We start from the raw sequence: 9,643 nt of genomic DNA on the forward strand, positions 1-9,643 counted from the left end.
ACTTCATTAATCTCAATAATACATACTTATTATTTTTCTTAAATTATTTTGATATAAAATAATAAAATTACAAATGTTATAATCAGTCTGTGCATTGCACGGGTTATAGGCTAGTATATATTATAGGTGAACATGACTTCTCAGCCTATTTAATAAGTTAGTAATATACCCTTCTTACCATATTAATGTTAAAAAATGTTTTCAATTGGAATTCAACAGATGACTTCAGGCATGAACAAAACTATTTCACACCCACAACCATTGTACCAACACAACATTTGATACAATTCTAAAATCATTAATAACATGCCTTGAACATGGCTCTTAAACATACCTAGGTCCTTATGTAGAGGAAAACTACTTCACATCCATTACCATTGTACCAACACATTATTTGATATAATTCTTAAAATCATTAATAACATGCCTTGAACATAAATTTTAAATATATTTTTAAATGTAGCTAAAGTATGTAGTTGTGAATATTATTTTTTCTGGACATGTAGTTATAACTGAAGTATGATCTAATCTTATTTAATCATGTACTTGCCGATAAGTACCCGGGATTTGAGTTAGATAAAAAAACATTTATAATAAATGTTATATAAGTATGTAGCAAAAGAGAATCAAACTTGAGATTGGTTTGAAGTGAAAGATGTGACTACTCGAATCAAATCTCGAGCCTTTTTTAAAATTCGGGCCAAGTCCCGATTTTGAGCCTGAAATAAGCTGAAGCGTTATGGTTTAAATGCAACCAATTTAAGTAATCAACAAGCCCACCATATGCCCCCTAGAAGATTGTGATTTGTTGGTACATGTAGTACAGTACTTTACCTTATAAACTGAGTAGAATTCTCACTTCTTATCGCTGTGGGATTGGGGTGTTATAAAAGAAGTAAAACTAAATAATGAATCTTGTTTAATCATTTAGTTGCAAGAATTCGAACCCGTGAAATCGAAGAAAGTGAAACCAAGTTTAGTCCTAGAAAATCATTAAAAGTGGAATTTGGTTTCTAACAAAAAAGATATATTACATAACTAGATTATATAACTATATATAAGATCAGACAGACTAAACAAAACATTCTGGCATAAATGCAGCCAATTTGGGTAATTAAAAAGTCAACCACCGACACTAAAAAATCATAATTTATTGGTGCACTTAGTATAGTACTTTACCTTATAAACTGAATAGAAGTCCCATTTCTTATCGTTGTGGGACTGGGGTGTTATCAAAGAAATGAAACTAATTAATGAATCTTGTTTAATCATGTCGTTGCAAGGATTCGAATATGCGAAACCAAAGAAAGTGTAACCAAATTTGGTTCCAAAAAAAATATTAAAAGTAGAATTTGCTTTTAAAAAGATATATATATTACGTAACTAGATTATATTACTATATATAAGATCGTAGAGACTAAACAAATGTTTTAACTTTTATTTAATTAAAACATATACTTAGGACCGTAAAGCTAATTGAACAATTACCAACTACTTGTTAGAATAATATAAGATCCTGAAAAGGGTCATTCTCTAACATCTTGAGGTTTTAGAGTAACTGGTTCCTTGACATGGTATCAGAGCTCAGGCTAGCTGAGGACTCAGGTTAAATCCTTGCCACCCCCGACATTTCTCACAATTTATGAGGGACACGAAAGGCAAATTTATGCCCCAAAGATGGGCACCCGTGATCCATTATTCGACCCATAAATGGGCTTTCGAGTGAGAGAGAGTGTTAGAATAATATAAGACCTAAAAAGGGCCATTCTTTACACCTTAAGGTTTGAGATGAGCTGGTTACTCAATACTACTAACCTTTAAATAAATTATGACATGTACATTAAATTGATATGAAAATTTCATGTAGTTATAAATCTAATTTAATCATGTACTTGGAGATAATCGAAGAGATTTCAGTAAAACCGACTACTACGTTTTTGATAAATGTTATTTAAAGTATTTAGCTAAAGAGAATCGAATTTGAGATTATTGGGAAATCAACGAAATGAGACTAACTACTAAATCTTGATTAATCATGTTGTTGGAAGGAATTGAACCCGATATTGGGGTGAAATCAAATTTGGTATTAAAATATGATTAAAATTTGATTTCACTTATTAATGAAGGGTATATATTATGTAACCAGATTAGATTATAATAACATATAAAAGAATATAGAGAATAAACAAAAGTTTTATAAATAAAAATTATTACTAAACTATAATCCATACTTCAGTGCCGTAAATCTAATTGAACTATTATGAACTACTGCCCTTTAAATAAATCGAGACATGTGGAGCAGGTTGATATAAAAAGATCATGTCTTTGAAAATTATTGAACTCGATATTTGCATGAAATAAAAAAATGTTTATGATAAATGTTGTTTGAGTATATTATTAAAGAGAATCGAACTTGAGATTATTGTGAAATCAAATAAGTGAAACTAATTGACAGGTCCATATTATTGTATATTATTAATACATATTTTATATCTATTTTCGTAATTTTATTAATAAATAAATTATTTTACTTTGTTTTGTTGAAAAATAAATAAAATCAGAATATGAGCTGGAAAAGGTGAAAAAAGCAAGGAGGTGGAGAATACTTAAAGTTAAAGAAATTCGAATACTTATTGGAGAAGAAAAAGGAAAAGAAGAAAATATATCCCAAGCAGAATTTGTTATTGTAAGACCCAAGCCCCCATATATTCCCTAAATATATGGGTATCTGTTAGGAATATGTGTATTAGTTTGATGATAAGTTAAACAAAACACTTAAGTAGAAATCTAGTATTTGTAGCCTCAACGGATAAGACCATTATGGCTATCCATTGATGGAGTAGCTTTACTTAGAAATAAGTTTAGTATTGTAGCACATTTCAGTTTCTGTATTTAAGTTATAATTCTTAGATGTTGTGGGAAATTATAAGTCATGTTGACTACTAGTGGATATGCAAATAGGAGGGCTAATTGTAAATATTTCATGCCTTGTAATTTTGTATAAATGAAGTAGTATCAACTGATAAGTTAAAAGGCCTTCAACGGATGAGAAACAAAGCTTCAATGGATGTCTCTAAAGCTTCAACGGATAACATCCATCAACGGATGAGTGCATCAACGGGTAAAACTTCAACTGCTAATGCATCAACGGATAAAGCCATCAACGGATGAAAGCTTCAACGGATGCTAAGTTCAATAGCAGCTGACAGTGACAATTCATAAGCTTACAGAGGCACATGGGTTGACAGAGATAATTGGAATGTGGTAGCCTCTTGGAGGAATCAAGAAAATGCAGCATTTCCATTCTGGTGCAAACAAGGAAGTATTCAAAGATTCACAAATTATCCTAGATTGCATTGGATAGAGAAATGAAGAAGAAATATGTGAAGAATCTTTTTAATTGTATTTGTACTTTTGTCTTCACTTGTAAACATGGTCATATATAAACCAAGTTGCAGCTAGTAATTAGATGGTGAATTTTCCAGAGCTGTTTAGAAAAACATAGAGAGAAAATCATATAGTTTGTACTAGGACGCAGCTGTGATCAATTCTTTGAATCATAGATTTTCTGAAATACACATCTCTGGTGGAACAACAAATCCACCAAAAAAGTTTTTTTAAAGCCTTTGTGTTTTTTACATTTCTGTTTTGAATATATATCTGCCTGCACCTGCTCAAAGCAATTCATACACAACTGTTCATCAAAACACTTAGCCTTTGAAACTGCTCAAAACTTGAAAAAGTTTTGAGATTTACATTCAACCCCCCTTCTGTAAATCTCATTATTAGTTCCTTGGGAATAACAATTGGTATCAGAGCAAGCTCTTAACTTACAAAGAGTTTAAAGATCTATTCTACTAACATCATGAGTAAGAAGGATATTGGTGTAAAGATTCCAATACTGGAAAGAGATAATTATCATCACTGGAAAGTGAAGATGCATCTACATCTTCTCTCCCAAGATGAAAGCTACATCAACTGCATTGAAAATGGTCCTCACATCCCTCACAAGGTGGCCACAGCTGCAACTGCCACAGTTGCTATTGGACAGTCTATTCCCAAGCCAAAAGCAGAATGGACTGATGAAGATATTGAAGAAGTTCACAAGGACAAGAAAGCCATGAACATTCTGTTTAATGGCCTAGATCAAGATATGTTTGATAATGTCATTAACAGCCAAACTGCTAAGGAAATTTGGGATATTGTGCAACTTATCTGTGAAGGTACTGAACAAGTTAGAGAAAACAAAATATAGCTTCTCATTCAACAGTATGAATATTTTCATTTTGAAGAAGGAGAATCACTGACTGATACTTTCAATAGATTTCAGAAACTGTTGAATGGATTGAAGCTGTATGGCAGAGTGTACCAAGTCAATGATTCCAACTTAAAATTTCTGAGGTCTCTACCAAAGGAATGGAAGCCTATGACTGTTTCATTAAGGAATTCTCAAGATTATAAGGACTTCACACTTGAAAGATTGTATGGAATTTTGAAGACCTATGAACTTGAGATGGAGCAAGATGAGCTGTTGGAAAAGGGAAAAAGAAAAGGTGGATCAGTTGCACTTGTAGCTGACAATGAGAAGACTGAAACCAGGAATGAAGAAAAGATAATGCCAAGTCTCAAAATTGGCACAAGCAAATCAGAATCAAGCAAGGGAAAGGAGCAAGTAGCTGAGGTTGAAGATAGTTCCAGTCAAGATGACTCTGATGATGTTGATGAACATCTGGCTTTTTCTATCCAGGAAGTTTGAAAAGATGAAATTCAAGAAATATGCTAAATTCACTAAGTCAAACAAGAACATGGTGGAAAAATCTAAGTTTAAATGTTATAAATGTGGCATAAGTGGACACTTTGCAAATGAGTGCAGAAAGCCAACCTCTGATAAGAAGAAATTTGAGCAAGTGGATTACAAAAAGAAATATTTTGATCTGCTCAAACAAAAGGAAAGAGCTTTTCTGACTCAGGATGACTGGGCAGCAGATGGAGCCAATGAAGATGATGATATGGAATATGTCAACCTAGCCCTGATGGCTAATTCTGATGAAAATAAAACTAGTTCATCAAGCAACCAGGTAATTACTACTGACCTCTCTCAGCTTTCTAAGATTGAATGTAATGAAGCTATAAATAAATGTCCAATGAATTATATCGTTTGCGTGTTTCCCTTAAATCACTAGCTAAAGAAAACATAAGAATTAAAGAGAATAATTTGTTTTTAAGTGATAGGAATACTGTGTTAGAGGGTAAGGTAATTGAGCTTGAAAAGATTAAAATCAAATGCTTATCTGTTGAGAGTGAACTAGAAGAATCTTTTAAGAAAGTAGAAATTCTTTCTAAATAATTAGAACGTGAACAAGATGTAATCAAGGCCTGGAAAACATCTAGGGATGTTAGTGCTCAGATTGTCAAGGTTCAGGGAATTGAATCACTCTGTGAGAATGCCTGGAAGAAAAATAAAAAGGAAGTAGAATTAATTGATGGATTATCAACGGATGTGGAATCAACGGATGATGAAAGTTATCCGTTGAAGGAAGAAAAGGAGCATCTGTTGAAGGCTCATCAATTAAAACAGGCAAGTGATTCTAAAAAGAACAATTTGAAAAATCTCAATAAGAAGTTTGGTTCAACTTCCAAGAACTTTGTCAAAGAAGAAGCTAGCACATCTAAAGATGCCAGTAAGGTGAATATAGGACACATGACTTTAGATCAGTTGAAAAATAGGCTTAAGATGGTTGAGGATAAAAAGGAAACTAAAAGGAAATCAAACAGAAATGGGAAGGTAGGGATTAATAAACACAACAATTACACACTTGATAAGTATGCTCCTAGAAAAAGTTGTGTGCATTGTAAAAGTGTTAATCATCTATCTGCTAACTGCAAGTCTGTTAAGAATGCTCCCATGCCTTTAACTCCTTCCATGCCTAACATGTCTATGTCACCTCTGCATGCTACGCCTGTTATGTCTCAGCAGAATCCTCATGCACATTTTGCAAACATACCATATGTTAATAATCCTTATTTTGCTGCATTCAGGCTGCCTCAAATGCCATACAACATGCCTATGTGGAATAATATGTTTGCACAATCTATGCCTTAACAAATTCAACCAAATGTGTTAAATGATTCTGTGACTAACCCTACACTTCAACCAACTACATCTGAGACCAAGGTTGACCCAAAGTTACCTAAGTCAAAAGATGCAGGAGGTATGAAGTCTAGGAAAAAGACTAACAAGGCTGGACTCAAGGAAACTTGGGTACCAAAATCAACTTGATTTGATTTTATTGTGTGCAGGGAAAAAGAAGGAATCTATGGTACTTGGACAGTGGTTGTTCAAGGCACATGACAGGAGATTTCACCCTGCTCACAGAGTTCAAGGAGAGAGCTGGCCCTAGCATAACCTTTGGAGATGACAGCAAAGGGTTCACTATGGGATATGGCTTGATTTCAAAAGAAAATGTCATCATTGATGAAGTTGCATTAGTTGATGGTCTCAAACACAATCTATTGAGTATCAGTCAACTATGTGACAGAGGGAATACTGTTTCCTTCAATTCTGAAGCCTGTGTTGTCACAAGTATGAAGGACAACAAAGTGGTTCTAACTGGAGTTAGAAAAGGGAATGTGTACTTGGCTAACTTCAACTCTACAGATGCAGAATCAATTACTTGTCTTTTCAGCAAAGCAAGTCCAGATGAAAGTTGGCTATGGCAAAAGAAGTTGTCCCATTTGAATTTCAAGACAATGAATGATCTAGTCAAAAAGGACTTAGTTAGAGGAATGCCTCTAGTGGAATTCTCAAGGGATGGACTGTGTGATGCTTGTCATAAAGGAAAGCAAAAGAGAGCATCATTCAGTAAAAAGCTTGAATCATCGATTGATGAACCATTACAACTGCTACACATGAATCTTTTCGGACCAGTCAATGTATTGTCAATTTTAAGAAAAAGATATTTCCTAGTGATTATAGATGATTTCTCAAAGTTTTCATGGACCTACTTTCTTGGATCAAAGGATGAAGCTAGTGAAATCATTATCAATCTTATCAAGCAAGTCAACAATCATCCAGATTTCAAAGTAAGGAATATCAGGAGTGACAATGGAACTGAGTTCAGGAATTCTACCATGAGGTTGTTCAGTGAAGAAAATGGGATCATGCATGAGTTATCAGCCCCAAGGACTCCACAACAGAATGGTGTGGTGGAAAGGAAGAACAGATCACTATTTGAGACTGCAAGAACAATGCTTGAAGAGTCAAAACTCCCAACATACTTTTGGGCTGAGGCTGTTAACTGTGCATGTTACACTCAGAATATTTCTCTAATCAATCAGGCAAAAGGCATGACTCCCTATCAATTGTTCAAGAGAAGAAAACCAACTTTAAACTTTCTTCATGTCTTTGGTTACAAATGCTACATTCTAAGGAATCAACCTGATCATAAAGGGAAGTTTGATGCAAAGGCTGATGAAGGAATATTTGTTGGTTATTCTGCTGGAAAATCATATAGGGTCTACAATCTAAGAACCAACATTGTCATGGAATCTGTGCATGTTGTGTTTGATGATAAAAAGATTGATGGACTAACAGATGAGGGACATCATGAAGGACTCAAATTTGACAACATTGAGATATATTGTGATGATAGTGAAGATGAGAATGATGGAGAAGTCACCTCGAAAAGAATTCAAAATCTGCCTTTGGATAATGCACAAAATGCTGCATCAGTTGAAAGTCATAATTCAGCTTCCGTTGATAGAAGTAATGCAGCATCCGTTGAAAGACAAAGTGCATCATCCGTTGAAGTACATAATGAAGCATCCGTTGATCATAGTCTATCAAAGGATAATCAATTTACTTCATCAGTTGATAGAACTCCCAGTTCCTTTCAAAGGATTAGTAACTCAGGGGGAGTTTCAGCCAATCAACACTCTATCTCACATCATGACAATACTGAGGCAACCTCATCTAGAGCTAATCTACCACCTCAAAGGAAATGGACCAAGAATCATCCCTTTGAATTGATCATTGGTGATGCAACATCTAAGGTGCAGACTAGAAGGGCTACTCAAGATGAATGTCTATACAGTAGTTTTCTATCACAGGAGGAACCTAAGAGAGTGGAAGAAGCTCTATTGGATCCAGATTGGATTTTAGCAATGCAAGAGGAGCTAAACCAATTTGAGAGGAACAAGGTATGGAAGCTGGTACCCAAGCCAAATAACAAGAGCTCTATTGACACAAAATGGGTATTCAGAAACAAGATGGATGAAAATGGCATTGTCATAAGGAATAAAGCCAGATTGGTTGCCAAGGGCTATTCTCAACAAGAGGGAATAGATTTTGATGAGACATTTGCTCCAGTTTCAAGACTTGAAGCCATCACAATCTTTATAGCCTATGCAGCCCATGCCAATTTCAAAGTCTATCAAATGGATGTCAAGAATGCATTTCTGAATGGAGAATTGGAGGAAGAAGTTTATGTAAGCCAACCTCCAGTATTTGAAGATCCAAATTTTGCAGACTATGTGTATTATCTATTGAAAGCACTCTATGGACTAAAGCAAGCACCTAGAGCCTGGTATGAGACTTTGTCAAAATTTCTTCTAGATAATTACTTCACAAGAGGTACTGTTGACAAAACTCTTTTTTTTAGAAATATTAATGGCTCTACAATACTTGTTCAAATCTATGTAGATGATATTATATTTGGTTCTACAGATGATAAGCTTTGTAAAAAGTTTGCTAAGTTAATACAAAGTAAATATGAAATGAGCATGATGGGAGAGCTAACTTATTTTCTTGGTTTACAAGTTAAACCAGTTAGTGGTGGAATTTTTATTAGTCAAACTAAATATATTTATGATCTTTTAAAGAAGTTTGACTTAATGGATTGTTCATCTGCAAAAACTCCCATGGCCACTGCCACCAAGCTTGAATTAAACAAGGATGAAAAGTTTGTGGATATTACAAGTTATAGAGGCATGGTTGGCTCACTTCTGTATTTAACTGCTAGTAGACATGATATAATGTTTTCTACATGTCTCTGTGCTAGATTTCAAGCTGACCCTAAAAAATCTCACTTAGTGGCTATTAAAAGAATTTTCAGATATCTCAAAGGGACTCCAAATCTAGGAATTTGGTACCCTAGAGAGTCTGGTTTTGATCTAATTGGCTACTCAGATGCAGATTATGCAGGTTGCAAAATAGACAGGAAAAGTACAACTTGCACCTGTCAATTTCTAGGGAATAAGCTTGTGTCATGGTTCAGCAAGAAGTAAAATTATGTTTCTACATCAACAGCTGAAGCTGAGTACATTGCTGCTTGTAGTTGCTGTGCACAGATACTGTGGATGAGGAATCAACTATTTGACTATGGGCTAACTGTTGACAAAATTCCAATATTCTGTGACAACACAAGTGCCATTGCCATTACTGAAAATCCAGTACGGCACTCAAGAACCAAGCACATTGACATCAAGTACCACTTCATAAGGGAACATGTGATGAATGGTACAGTGGAACTTCGTTTTGTTCCAAGTGAAAAGCAGATTGCAGACATATCTACCAAGCCACTTGATGAATCAACATTCACAAGATTAGTAAGTGAGCTAGGTATGCTTAATTATTCATAAATTC

Source organism: Apium graveolens, chromosome 7, assembly GCF_009905375.1.
Source record: "Apium graveolens cultivar Ventura chromosome 7, ASM990537v1, whole genome shotgun sequence".
NCBI lineage: Eukaryota > Viridiplantae > Streptophyta > Magnoliopsida > Apiales > Apiaceae > Apium > Apium graveolens.